Here is a 14,631-nt window from a genome sequence, read left to right on the forward strand (position 1 = left end):
AAGAGCAAAAGCAATTCTAGGCAACAAGGCAATGTAGGGGGTATCAAAATTCCCAACTTGAAACTATACTAAAAAGGTACTGTGATAAAAGCAGCATGGTACTGACAAAGAAACAGACCGGAGGACCAGCGGAACAGATTAGAAGATGCAGAAATAACTCCAGACAAACTCTTCACCTCATCTTTGACAAAGGAGCCAAGCACCCTCACTGGAGGAAAGATAGCTTCTTTAATAAATGGTGCTGGAACAACAACAACAAAAATAAAATAAAATAAAAAAAGGTGCTGGAAAAATTAGGTTTCAACTTGTCAAAGATTAAAACTAGACCTATAGGTTGGGGATTTAGCTTAGTGGTCCCGTCACCTGCCTTGCAAGCGCAAGGTCCCAAGTTCGATCCTCGGTACCAAAAAAAAACAACTCCCCAAAATAAAAAAAAAACCTAGACCTATATCTCTCACCATGCACTAAAATAAAATCAAAGTGGATTAAAGATTTAAATATTAAAACAGAAACACTAAACCAGCTGGAAGATGGGTTAGGTAGAACTCTTGATAACACTGGCATAGGAAAAGATTTCATGAACAAATCCTCAGTAGCACATGAACTAGCACAAACTATCAACAAGTGGGACCTCTTCTTATGAAAAGGCTTCTGCACAGCAAGAGAAACCACCAACAGGACAAAGAGACAACCCACTGTATGGGGAAAATATTTACCAGCTGTTTCTCAAAGGTCTACTATCTTGAATATATAAAGAACTTAAAAAAATCAGACCTCCCAAATTTAAAGATCTAATCCAAAAATGGGCATCTGAAGTGAACAGACATTTCTCAGACAAAGAAGTAGAAATAGCAAATAAACATATGAAAAAATGCTCAACATCACTGGTCATTAGAAAGATGCCAATGAAAACAATGCTGTGATTCCACTTCACCCCAGAAAGAATGGCTGCTATCATGAAATCAACCAATAACAAATGCTAGTGGTATTGTGGGGGAAAAGGAACCATGCTCCACCATTGGTGGGAGTGTAGACTGGTGAAATTATTGTGGAAATCAGTATGGAGATACCTGAAAGAAGTAGGATTAGAGGTCCCATTTGACCCACATATTCCCCTGCTGAATATCTTCCCAAAATAATTAAAAGAATCACACCACAGTGATATATGTGCACCCATGTTCATAATGGCATAGTTTGCAATTGCTAAAATATGGAAACAGCCTAATTGCCCAACTGGAAAATGTGGGTTTTTGGATAAAATTGAGTACTACTCATGAGAATGAGAAATTAGAGGCATTTATAGCTAAATGGATGCACATTGATGCAACACTCTTAAGTGAAATAAATAGGGCATACATGTGTAAATGTCAAATATTTTCTCTGGTGTGAGAAACTGAAAGTGTAAATAAGGATTGAAATGTATAATGGATAATGTGAAATAGGAAAAACAGGTGCAAATGGGAAGGGGAAGTGAGAGGAATTGGGGAAAGGAAAGAGGGGAATAGAATTAGTATGAGAAAAATAAAAAAATGGAAACAAAGTCTTTGAAAATAAGGAAAGGTGGAGGGGATGAAGGGAGGGCAGGGGAATGGGGAAAAATAAGAATTAAGCTATATTATGTAAAGGTACAAATCTGCAATGATGAATGTCATTATATTGTATACCTAAAATGTACAAATAATATTAATTTTTAAAATTAAAGAAACATATTAGAGGAAAAAACCCCAGAGAAACATGAAATAAATAACATAGCAATGTGTTGCATGGTCATAGAAAAACATTAAGAAAGGAAATACAGTATTCATTTATGATATCAATCTTATATTAGTCTTCTTTGCATCATTTAGCAGCTGTTGAGTCATTTTTTTGTGGTTTCTTGCTATTTTTAAGAGGTCATTTAGTTGATTATTAAAAAGCACAGCCCTGTCTTCTAGATTTTCACACTGGATGACTCTCATGTATATATTTTCAGTAGCATTTTTAATATCCTGGATTTCTAATTGAGTGTTTTATGAAGTCTATTTTTTATGTTGGACATTCATAGTTTGAATGATTTTCCTGAGCTCTTCTATTTTTAAAAATCTGCATCTATTTTAGATTCACTAGTCATTTTCCTCATTATGGTTATCATCTCTTTAATTATTGATGTACTTTTGTTTTGTTTTTTTCAAGAGATTTATTCATTTGTTTTGTAAGTTCTGATTGCTAGCATTTTATAAATTCAGCTGGGTTGCTTTGAATTTTCCACCTCAATGACCCCTGAGTTGCACCTTGCTTTCATGTTTTTTCCCTTTTTTTGCTTGTTTTCTGAATTGAGGCTTATAAATTGCTCACAATAAGTAGCTTTATTACTAATATTGAGGTATTGTTAGGAAATGACTACTTTTTAGAGATGTTTTCTAGGCATAATTGGCTTTTGACTTTTGAGTCTGTCCCAGGATTTTGCCTCTTCAATTTATTAGGGATGAAAGTTGGAGCCTGTTTGGCCTAGTGCTCAGTTCTATGGTACTGAGCTATAGTATTGTTTATGACCTCAAGACAATCTTAGTATTGGCATACAAAGAAGATAAATTGATCACAACAACTATGTCACCTTGGCTAAAGCAGTACAATCAGTTATAACAGAAACATCATGCATGGACTCCAGAATGACAAATGTGAAAACTAATAATTTGCCACCTTTAACCATAGGTATGAGATTTATAGTTATATAACAAAATCTAAGACAAATCAGAAAATTATGTAGAGTAAATATTCATTCAATAGAGTGATTTTACCAATTGGGAGAAAAGTTAAAAGGGAGGAAAAAAATAGAGAAATAAAGAAGAGAAATACATTTGAAGGAAGATGAAGGACAAGAGATGATTACCCATCCCTTGGGAAACTGGTGATGAAGACAGGAGTCAAAAAAGAAGGAAAAATAAAATAAGAATAATAACAAAACTAAACTGAAAACAGTATTCACATTCACAAAAACAAAAACAATCAAAACAAAACCAAAACCTCGAACAAAAAGAAAATTTAAAAAATGAAAAGAAAAGAAGAAAGAAAAAGAAGAAATTTCTCTGTGATTTCATGCCTGTGGTCCTCTTCTGAGGTCTACAATTTTGTGGCAATGTCCAATTCAAGGTCTTACTCTGCTCTTACTGGTAGACAAAGGAGTCATTCAGAGCCCACAGACATGCTGGATAATCCCAGCAAGCTTGCAGTAGGGTTCGGGCAGGGTGCCAATTCTGGTGTTTTCAAATCCCTGCAAGTTCAAGCTGATCCTGGCCTCTTTATCATAGGGTTGGGGCCCGAGTCATTTTCTTATAACACTCTGAGTGTCTCATTCCAGCCTGGTGATGGGTCCTTGACCTTAGATCTCTGCTGTGGTTGTCCCTCACCTAGTTGCTACGAGAGTTCAACACTGGGAGCCTGAGATGAAACCAATTCACTATGGTTCTGAGGCCTTGTTTCATTTGGCCTGTCCCTAAAATGGTGTCTGACCAAGCACTCTCTCCAGGGCATATGGGAGTTACTTGGACTGGTGTCACTCACCAGCTATTGCAGTGCACTCATTCATTGCTCCATTCCATGGGTACATTTCTCCCTTAGGGCCTCTGAAGTTGCCTGCTTTCACTGTGTCTCTGTAGAGTGAATCTTCCTTTCTCACACCAAGATCCAGGACTTACACTGATACAATAGTTCAATAGCTAAATTTTTTACATTTTTTATCATAAGAGAAAAAAATTATATTTAGAGGATTTGGATAGGGGCCTCCTACACCAGTGATTCATAATTGATGAAAGGAGTGTGATTTTTTTTTTTTTTAGTTCTGAGAATTGAACTCAGGACCTTGCCCTTTTGACACAGGCACAATATCACTGAGCTAAATCCCTGGCCTGTGAGTGTGATTTTTGACCCACTGGTGATATCTATTAATATATTTTTTTATGGTCACAGCTGTGGAGTAGTGTCTAGTAAGCAAGGTCAGGAATGCTGCTGAATATTCTGTAATTCAAAGAACAGAATATACCTACATCCAACAAGAATTATATGGAGCATGCAGGAGGAGGCTCCCCTGCTGCCATTCCACTGCTCCCAGGGCAGAGGAGGTGTGCGTTGTGGGTGACAGCAGCACCCTGCCATCCCATGGAAATAAGAAAACATGTAAACAAGCTTCAAAAACAGACTTCCAGATCACCTACAACAACCCCAAAGGGAAATGAGATGGAACAATCTGATACTCAACCACCTGGACTCCTTGACCTGGCAACAAAGAGGATCTGGAAAAAATGAAATCAGAAATAATTTCTCAGGTAACAGCAGAGATTGTGCCCATAGTACAAGACATGATTAATAAATCTAGAGAGAGCACAGATAAAAAATAGAGGATCTGAGTAACATAGGAAACAAATGGAATCCATAAAACAGATACAAACAGATTTCCAGGAGATTAAAAACTCCATTGAAAGTCTACACAGCAAAATGAGCCAATGTGAGGGCAGAATTTTAGATATAGAAGATAAGATTGCAATTAGTGAACAGGAAAAGAAAAATTGCTTTAAAATTGTGAGGGACCATGAGAAATCAATCCAGCAGCTGCTACATGATGCAAAGAAGAATAACTTAAGACTGACTAGAGTCAATGAAGAAACAGGAGACAGAGCAGATGATGTAAAAAAACTGTTCACAGAAGTGATGGCAGAAAACTTCCCAAGCAGGGGAAAAGAACTTGACATACAGATGAGCGAGGCATATAGGACTCCAGATAGCCTTGATCAAAAAATATCTACACAAAGGCATATAATAGTTAACATTCCAGAAACCCAACAGAAGAACAAAGTTCTACAAGCAGAGAAAAGAAACAAATCACATACAAAGGAAAGCCAATCAGAATCATAACAGACCTCTCAACACAAACGTTCAAGGCAAGAAGAGCTTGGAGTGATGTATTTCAAGTCCTAAAGGAAAACAGCCTCCAACCCAGATTGATGTACCCTGCAAAACTATCTTTCAAAATTGATGGAGAAATAAGATACTTTCATGATAAAGAGCACCTCAGGAACTTCATGAATACCAAACCAGAACTCCAAAAAATTTTAGACAATATTCTAGGAAAAGACGATGAGGATCACAACCCCAGAAAGCCCAGCAGAATGAATCCATTGGGCGTGACAAATTAAATGCAAAGGGGAGAATCCAACAAAAAGAAAAAATCACGATAAGGCTTTCAAAACTTTTAACTTCATCTCCCTAAGGAGTGTATAATTGAATCTTGTTATTGTATTGATTAGTATTTTTCTGATTCTAGTGTTGCACACCTTTCCTTGTGCTGTACTGGCTATTTATCATCTGCTTGTGTCTACATTTTAATTGGGTTGTCTATTAATGAGCTGTAAGAGTTCTTTATATATTCTGGTCAAAAGTTATATGCATTGTAAATATGGTCTGTTTAAGGATTATTTTTCATTTTAATGATGTCATTTAAAGTTCTAAATTTTGGTGGAATCTCATTTATCAATTTTTTCTTTCATACTTCATGTTTTTGTGTCCTAGGAAGTTCTTGCCTACCCTAAATTCATAAATATTTTCCCTTATAATTTCTTCTTAAAATCTTATACTTTTAGGCTTTCATATTTAGGTTCATAGATTCTTTCAAGTTATTTTTTATGTATGGAAATAAAGGGTTGAGGTTTTCTTTTATATACAGATACCAGGTGTTCTAGTGTCATTTGCTGAAAACACTATCTTTTCCTCTGCTTTTGAATTGAGTTTATAGTCTATAAAATGTTAATGTTAAATAATCTTTCAAAACTCAGTGAACCATATATGTGTGGTTCTATTTGTAGAGTCTCTGTTTTATTCCAATGATCTCTATATCTTTCCTTACACCAACACTGCCTTGATTACTGTAGCTTTAGAGGATGTCTTAAAATTAGGTACTAAACGTCTTCCAACACTGTTTTTGTTCTTTTTCTTTTTACTTTTCTAGGTCCTTTGTACTCCTACATAACCTTTAAATTTCAATATCCAATTCTTCATTTATAGCAAGTATACATAGACCTGAATTTTTATATATACCTTGTGTTTTCTAATCCTGCTAAATTCAAGTACAAGTTCTAGGGGCTCCTAGAGATTTCTTAGTATTTTCTCTGTAGGTGATCATTTTATTCACATATAAAGATTTTGCTTCTACTTTGCCAATCCTATCCTAATTGTGTCATTTTATTGCCAGACTGTTTTGGTTTAGGCCTATGTTTCAAAGTTTAATGGACAGATGAAAAGTAGGCATATCTGCCCTTGTTCTCCACCTTAGGGAGAAAGCATTGTATCTTCTCCATTCATATAAGGCATTTTTGCTGGACGTATGGAGTACATGTCTTTGATCTGTTGAGAAGGTTCTGTTCTACTTCTAGTCTCCTGATAGCTTTTACCATGAACAACTGTAGAATTTAGTCCAATACTTTTTCTCCAACTAGTGACAGGATCATATGGCTTTTTCCTTTCCTCTGTTAAAATGATTACTTTTGGGTGGTGGATCTCCCAATGCTGAACTAGCACTGCCATCCCTATAATAAAACCACTTTCTAAATACTGCTAGATCTGACTTCTAATAAACAAATTTCTATCTATGTTCATACTTTTTTCTTCTATTATCTTTATCCAGTTTTAGGATTAGCACAATGTTGATGTCCTACAATGAGGGGAGAAGTGTTCCTTTTTTTTCTGCTTTAAATGTTTGATATAATTTATCAGTTAAAATGTTTATGAGGCTGCTGTTGTCATATAGGTATGTTTTCAAGCTAGGAATATACTTTCTTTAATAGGTGCAATTCAAATTTTATATTTCCTCCAGAGTTAGTTTCATTAATTTGTTTTCCAAGGTACTTCTTAGAAGGTGTCATATTTATTTCAAAAAAGATTTTTGTAATGTGCTTTCTATACCCTTTTAAATTCTGTAAAATCTGTGGTAATGTCTCCTAGATCTTGATATTGTAATTTTAAAATTGTATAATTGATATTGTGTAATAGGAAGAAAAGGTTTAAAGGAACAAAGGAAGTGGGAGGTGTAGGGGAAAGGAAAGAAGGGAAAAGAAAAAATATGAGGAAAGGAAAAAAATGGAAACAAAGTCTTTGCAAATAGGGAAGGGTGGAGGGGGAGAAGGGAGGGCAAGGGAAGGGGAAAAAAATAAGAACCAAGATACTCATGTAATGGTACAAGATCCCAATGATGAATGTAAACCTATTTTATACCTAAAATGTACCAATAAGCTTAATGGAAAAAAATCCCAAGAAGTATATGATCTGAAATGCCAATATACTATGTTAAGAAATTCTGTTCTACATTAATGTTTCTCAAATTTAATGTGCATATTAATCATTGAATATATAGTAAAAATAAGAATTGTGATTTAGTAGGTCTAAGGTGAAACATGATATTGTGTATTCTCCAGGGCTCCATATTGTGCATATATTACAGAAGTGAGGACCACACTGTAAGTACCAGTGCTCTGGAATTCTTGTTTGTTGCCTTATATTGTGCATATGTGTGTTGTTCATATTGTGCAAGACAAGTTCCATTATCTTTTTCTGTCTTATGTCCACAATGGCTAGATATGTAGCTGATATGTTATAGTTGTTTAATAAACATTTTTTGAAATTCTGGGTGGATAACTAGATGGAGGAATGAGGGAATGAATTAATAAGTAGGCAAGCAAAAGCACTAATATTCCCACATAAACAATGAAGAACCTTAGTGGCACTTACTCTAAAGAAAAAATATTTCCTCTCTACAAATTCAGAAATTTACCAAACAACTTCCTTAGTGGATAGCAGCTGATGAACTAAAAATCACAGTGATATAAAAATGTAAGCAACAAGAGGCTGAGTGGTAGAACAAACTTCATCTTAATTATTTTGCATCACAGTCACCATTACCTGGCCCTAAGCTGACTCCATGACATGGTGCTTATGTGGTGTTTCTCTTCTTCCATGAAGCTTACCAAGACAATAGGAGCTTGTTACGGTGTCTCCCCATTCTGGCACTGTGCAAATCTGCAAATCTTCTGGGAAATGCTTAGGATTAGGAAATACTTACCTCTCCTCACACAAGGTTACTTGGCAGAATAGAATATATATATATATTCTATTCTGCCAACTTTGGTGCATATATATATATATATATATCCTTTGCATCCTTTCAGAGTGTTAAGAGTTGAACATTTCTCTTTCAATTCTGCCAAATGGTATATTCCCCCCAATTCTGGTATATGTTATTTGTGTTATTTCACCTAAATATCAATAATTGTGGGTCGCACTTTGTTGCTGACTTATTCAAATTTTATTCCAGTGATTTCCTATGATCCCCTATACCCTGCTGCTGTATACCAATTGATTTTGTTGAATATCCAGAAATGCTTTGTAAGTGCTGCTTGCCTCTACTCCTTTATGATCCTGTATCTCAGAACACACAAATATTTGATAAACACTCATGGTCTCCTTCATACAGTTGATCACTAATAGTTTGAAATTATCTACTCAAAGTCTGTAGGCACTTTCATATCATTTCCAATTTTAAACATAAGGGTCAACATTCATATTATTTTCATCTAAATATACAGAAAGGGCAACTGTATGATGAAGTACATATTGTGTTTTTAAGACTTTTTTTGAGCTCTGTGTTAAAAGTCTCAATAGTGCTGAATAGTTGTGAGATGTAGACAAGTCATTTAACTTTTTTTCTTTAAATTCTTTTATTGGTATATTTTAGGTATACAATATGTTTACATTTATCATTGGGTGCTTGTACCTGTACATGATGTATCTTAGTTCTTATTTTTCCCCATTACCTGTGAGCCCTTCACCCCCTCCATTTAACTTTTTAAAATTGAAAAGAGACTAATCTATTTGACTTGGGCCAAAAATTAGGTTACAGATTACATGTAAAACACTGGAGACAAAGGCGAATATAAGATATGTGTTTAATGAATATAAATTTTTATTTTCTTTTATTGACATTGTTGATATTTTGTGGGACCTATATTCTATGGAGACAAAAGATATTTTCATCATTTATAGAGGCAGGCTGGGCACCACTGAGCTAAATCCCCCGCCCATAGTCAATTTATAGAAATGAGGTGTCTGTCTTCTATATATTTTATCTTTGTGGGTCATAGAGAAGTTCAAGGGTAATATTCTTGCTGGGATCTTTTTATTTATCATGGGTCTTTGTTGGAATAGAGTATTCTCAAGTATGTCTGCAAAAAGAAAAGAGGAAATGGTTCTTTGTCTCCAAAATATTATTCCATCAAGTAGAAATTTTGGAGAGAATTATGTTAGTCAGAATGACTTTAATTGGTGAGTAAACTACTTCTATGTTCTGTCTTCTAGATTTGGGGATTCCCATGTGTAAAGAGAAGGTTTAATTTAAAAATGAAGAAATTGATAAAAAGAATTTTGCATTAAAATATCTTTTAATATATACTCCAGTTATAATTTGTATCTTATAAAAATTTTAAATTAAATTCTTTTATTGGTACATTGTAGGTATACAACACTATTACATGACTCATTGGGAATTGTACCTTTACATAATGCATCTTGGTTCTTATTTTTTCCCCATTCCTAGCCCTCCCTTCACGCCCTCCACCCTTCCCTATTTACAAAGACTTTATTTCCATTTTTTCCATTTCTCATCATTTTTCTTTTCCCTCCTTTCCTTTCCCCTGCCCGTCCCACTACCTCTACCCCATTGGACCTTTTCTTTCTATTTCACATTACCTATTATACATTTACTTTCAGTTTCTCACACCAGAGAAACTATTCGGTATTTATTCATGTGTGTCCTATTTATTTCACTTAAGAGTATTTCCTCAATGTGCATCCACTTAGCTATAAATGTCTCTAATTTCTCATTTTTTATGGCTGAGTAGTACTCTATTTTATCAAAAAAACCACATTTTCTTTATCCAGTCTCCAGTTGATGTGCATTTGGGCTGTTTAAAAGTTTTAGCTAGCACAAACTGTGCTGTTATGAACATGGGCACACATATATCACTGTGGTATGATTCTTTTAATTCTTTGGGGAACATCCCCAGCAGTAGAATAGTGGGGTCAAATGGGACTTCCAGTCCTAGTTCTTTGAGGTATCTCCATACTGATTTAAACAGTGGTTCCACCAGTCTACACTCCGACCAACAATGGAGCAGTGTTCCTCTTTCCCCACAGCCCCGCCAGCATTTGTTATTGGTTGATTTCATGATAGCAGGCATTCTTTCTGGAGTGAAGTAGAGTCTCAGTGTTGTTTTCCTTTGCATCTCTCGAATGACCAGTGATGTTGAACATTTTTTCATGTATTTATTTGCTATTTCTATTTCTTTGTCTGAGAAATGTCTATTCATTTCAGATGCCCATTTTTGGAATGGGTCTTTAAATTTGGGAGGTCTGATCTTTTTTTTTTTTTGTATTAAATTCCTTTATTGGTACATTGTAGGAATACAACACAATTACATTTCTCACTGGGAATTGTACCTTTATATAATGCATCTTGGTTCTTATGCTTTCCCCATTCCTAGGCCTCCCTTCACGCCCTCCACCCTTCCCTATTTACAAAGGCTTCATTTCCATTTTTTCCATTTCTCATCATTTTTTCCTTTCCCTTCTTTCCTTTCCCCTGTGCCTCCCACTACCCCTACCCCTTTGGACCTTTTATTCTTATTTTACATTATCGATTATTCATTCTAATAATTGGTACATTTTAGGTATACAATATAATGACATTCATCATTGGAAATTTGCACCTTTACATAGTCTCTCTTGATTCTTGTTTTTCACCCTTGCACAGCCCTCCCTTCAACCCCTCCATTCCTCCCTATTTACAAAAATTTTGTTCCTATTTTTTCATTTTCTCATATTAATCCCATTCACTTCTATCCTTTCCCCTAGCTCTCCAACTTCCTTCCCCTTTGCCCCTTTTCTTCCTATTTCATATTACCTATTATACATTTAGTCCTTATTTACACTTTCAGTTTCTCACACCAGAGAAACTATTCAGTATTTATACATCTGTGTCCTATTTATTTTACTTAAGAGTATGGCCTCAATGTGCATCCACTTAGCTATAAATGTCTCTAATTTCTCATTTTTTATGGCTGAGTTGTACTCCATTTTATTAAAAAGCCCACATTTTCTTTATCCAGTCTCCAGTTGATGGGCATTTGGGCTGTTTCCAAGTTTTAGCTATTACAAACTGCACTGCTATGAACATGGGTGCATATATATCACTGTGGTATGATTCTTTTAATTCTTTGGGGAAGATCCTCAGCAGTGGAATAGCAGGGTCAAATGGGACTTCCAGTCCTAGTTCTTTGAGGTATCTCCATACTGATTTCCACAGTGCTTGCACCAGTCTACACTCCCACCAGCAGTGGAGCAGGATTCCTCTTTCCCCACAGCCCCACCAGCATTTCTTATTGGTTGATTTCATGATAGCAGACATCCTTTCTGGAGTGAAGTGGAATCTCAGCGTTGTTTTCATTTGCAGTTCTCGAATGACCAGTGACATTGAACATTTTTTCATGTATTTATTTGCTATTTCTCCTTCTTTGTCTGAGAAATGTCTATTCATTTCAGATGCCCATTTTCAGACTGGGTCTTTAAATTTGGGAGGTCTGATCTTTTTAAGTTCTTTATAGATTCGAGATAGTAGACCTTTGTCTGAGGAAGAGCAGGTGAAGATTTTTTTCCACATTGTGGATTGTCTCTTCACACTGCTGGTGGTTTCTCTTGATGTGCAGAAGCCTTTTAATAAGAAGAGATCCCAGTTGTTGATTGTTTGTGCTAGTTCATGGGCAACTGAGGTTTTGTTCATAAAATCTTTTCCTACACCGATGTCTTCAAGGGTTCTACCTAACCTCTGTTCCAACTGGTTCAGAGTTTCTATTTTAATATTTAGATCTTTAATCCATTTAGATTTTGGTTTAGTGCATGGTGAGAGATACAGGTCTAGTTTTAATCTTTGGCAAGTTGAAGCCCAATTTTTCTAGCACCATTTATTAAAGAGGCTATCTTTCCTCCAGTGAGAATGTTTGGCTCCTTTGTCAAAGATGAGATGACTGAGTGTGTCTGGCATTGTTTCTGCATCTTCTAATCTGTTCCACTGGTCCTCAAGCCTGTTTCTTTGCCAGTACCATGCTGTTTTTATCACAGTAGCTTTGTAGTAGAGTTGCAGGTTGGGGATTGTGATACCCCCTGCCATGTCTCTGTTACCTAGAATTGCTTTTGCTATTCTGGGTCTCTTCTTGTTCCAAATGAATTTTTGGATTGTTTTCTCGAGGTCTATGAAGTATGCTGCTGGGATCTCAATTGGAATTGCATTAAAGCTATATAGCAGTTTTGGAAGTATGGCCATTTTCACTCTATTAATCCTTCCTACCCAGGAGCAGAGGATGTCTGTCCATTTTCTGATATCATCTTCAATCTCTCTTTTCAGAGTGCCATAGTTTTCAGAGAAGAGGTCTTTGATTTCTTTTGTTAGGATGATTCCCGGGTATTTCAGTTTTTTGGATGCTATTGTGAAAGGAATTATTTGCCCTATTTCTCTCTCAGTGAGTCTGTCATTGGTGTAGAGGAAAGCTATTGATTTTTGTGTGTTGACCTTGTAACCAATTACTTGACTGAATTTGGTTATTAAGTCTAGAAGACTTTTGGTGGAGTTCTTGGGGTCTTCTATATAGAGTATGATGTCATCTGCAAATAATGACAATTTGACTTCTTCATTTCCTATCTTTATTCCTTTTATTGCTTTCTCTTGTCTAATTGCTGTTGCTAATGTTTCCAGAACTATATTGAACAAGAGTGGTGATAGTGGATGTCCTTGTCTTGTTCCTGATTTTAGTGTGAAGGACTTCAGTTTGTGACCATTTAGTATGATATTGGCTGTTGGTTTTTCATAGATGGCTTTTATCAGTTTGAGGCAGAGACCATCTATTCCATTTTTTTGTAGGGTTTTTATCATAAATGCATGTTGGATTTTGTCAAATGCTTTTTCTGCATCTATGGAGATAATTATATGGTTATTGTCATTGGCTCTATTGATATAGTGTATTACATTAATTGATTTTCATATATTGAACCATCCCTGCATCCCTGGGATGAATTCCACTTGATCAGGGTGTATGATCTTCTTGATGATCTTCTGCATTCTGTTTGCCATTATCTTATTAAGGATTTTTGCATCTATGTTCATTAGTGAGATTGGCCTATAGTTCTCTTTTTCACTTGGGTCTTTCTCTGCTTTGGGGATCAAGATGATTCTTGCTTCCCAGAATGAATTTGGGAGTATTGCTTCCCTTTCAATTTCACTGAAGAGTTTAAACAGTAGTGGCAACAGTTCCTCTCTAATTGTCTTGTAGAATTCAGCAGTGAAGCCATCAGGGCCTGGGCTTTTCTTAGGTGATGCTTTTAATTACATTTTCAATTTCATTGGTTGATATTGGGTTGTTCAGAATTTTTAGGTCTTCTTCATTCAACTTTGGTAATTCATATGTATCTAGGAATCTGTCCATTTCTTCTGTGTTGTCCACCTTATTGGCGTATAGATTCTGGAAGTAGGTATTGATGATCCTCTGGATTTCTGTTGGGTCTGTTGTAGTTTCACCCTTTTCATTCCTAATTGCATGGATTTGGGCCTTTTCTTTCCTTTTTCTGACGAGGTTGACTAAAGGTTTATCAATTTTGTTGATTCCTTCAAAGAACCAACTCTTGGCTTCATTGATTTTTTGTATCATTCTCTTAGTCTCCATTGCATTGATTTCTCCTCTGATCTTTATAATTTCTTCTCTTGTATGAGCTTTGAGGTTGTCCTGCTCTTCTTTTTCTAGAAGCTTAAGGTTCAGCATCAGGTTAATTGGGCTCGTTCTGTTTTCCTGATATGCCTATTCACTGCTATGAATTTCCCTCATAAGACTGCTTTCATTGTGTTCCATAGATTCTGATATGTTGTATTGTCACTGTCATTTAATTGAAGGAACTGTCTGATTTCTTCTTTAATTTCCTCTGTGATCCATTGGTTATTCAGAAGTGTGTTGTTCAATATCCACGTGCTTATGAAATTTTTTGAGTTTCCTTTGCTATGGATCTCCAATTTCATCACACTATGGTCTGATAATATACAGGGGATAGCTTCAATTCCTTTGCACTTACTTAAACATGTTCTATGTGTGAGTATGTGGTCTATTTTTGAGAATGACCCATGTGCAGCTGAGAAGAATGTGTATTCTGATTTTGTGGGGTTGAAGACTCTGTAAACATCTGTTAAGTTTATTTGTTCAAGAGTTTGATTGATTTCTAGTATTTCATTACTTATTTTTAGTCTAGTTGATCTATCTATTTGTGCCAGTGGGGTGTTGCGGTCCCCCACTACAATTGTATTAGTGCATATATGACTTTTCATGTCCGTTATTATTTGTTTTATATAGTTGGGTGCACTGGTGTTTGGTGCATAGATATTTACAATTGTCATCTCTTCCTCTTGGATTCTTCCCTTTACAAGGGTATAGTGTCCTTCTTTGTCTCTCTTATTCAGTGTTGGTTTGAAATCTACTTGATCTGCCAAGAGGATAGCTACTCCTGCTTTTTTTCGGGTTC

The sequence above is a fragment of the Heterocephalus glaber genome, unplaced genomic scaffold (genome assembly GCF_053883595.1).
Source record: "Heterocephalus glaber isolate CG9 unplaced genomic scaffold, H.glaber_assembly_v1.0 deba00000122, whole genome shotgun sequence".
NCBI lineage: Eukaryota > Metazoa > Chordata > Mammalia > Rodentia > Bathyergidae > Heterocephalus > Heterocephalus glaber.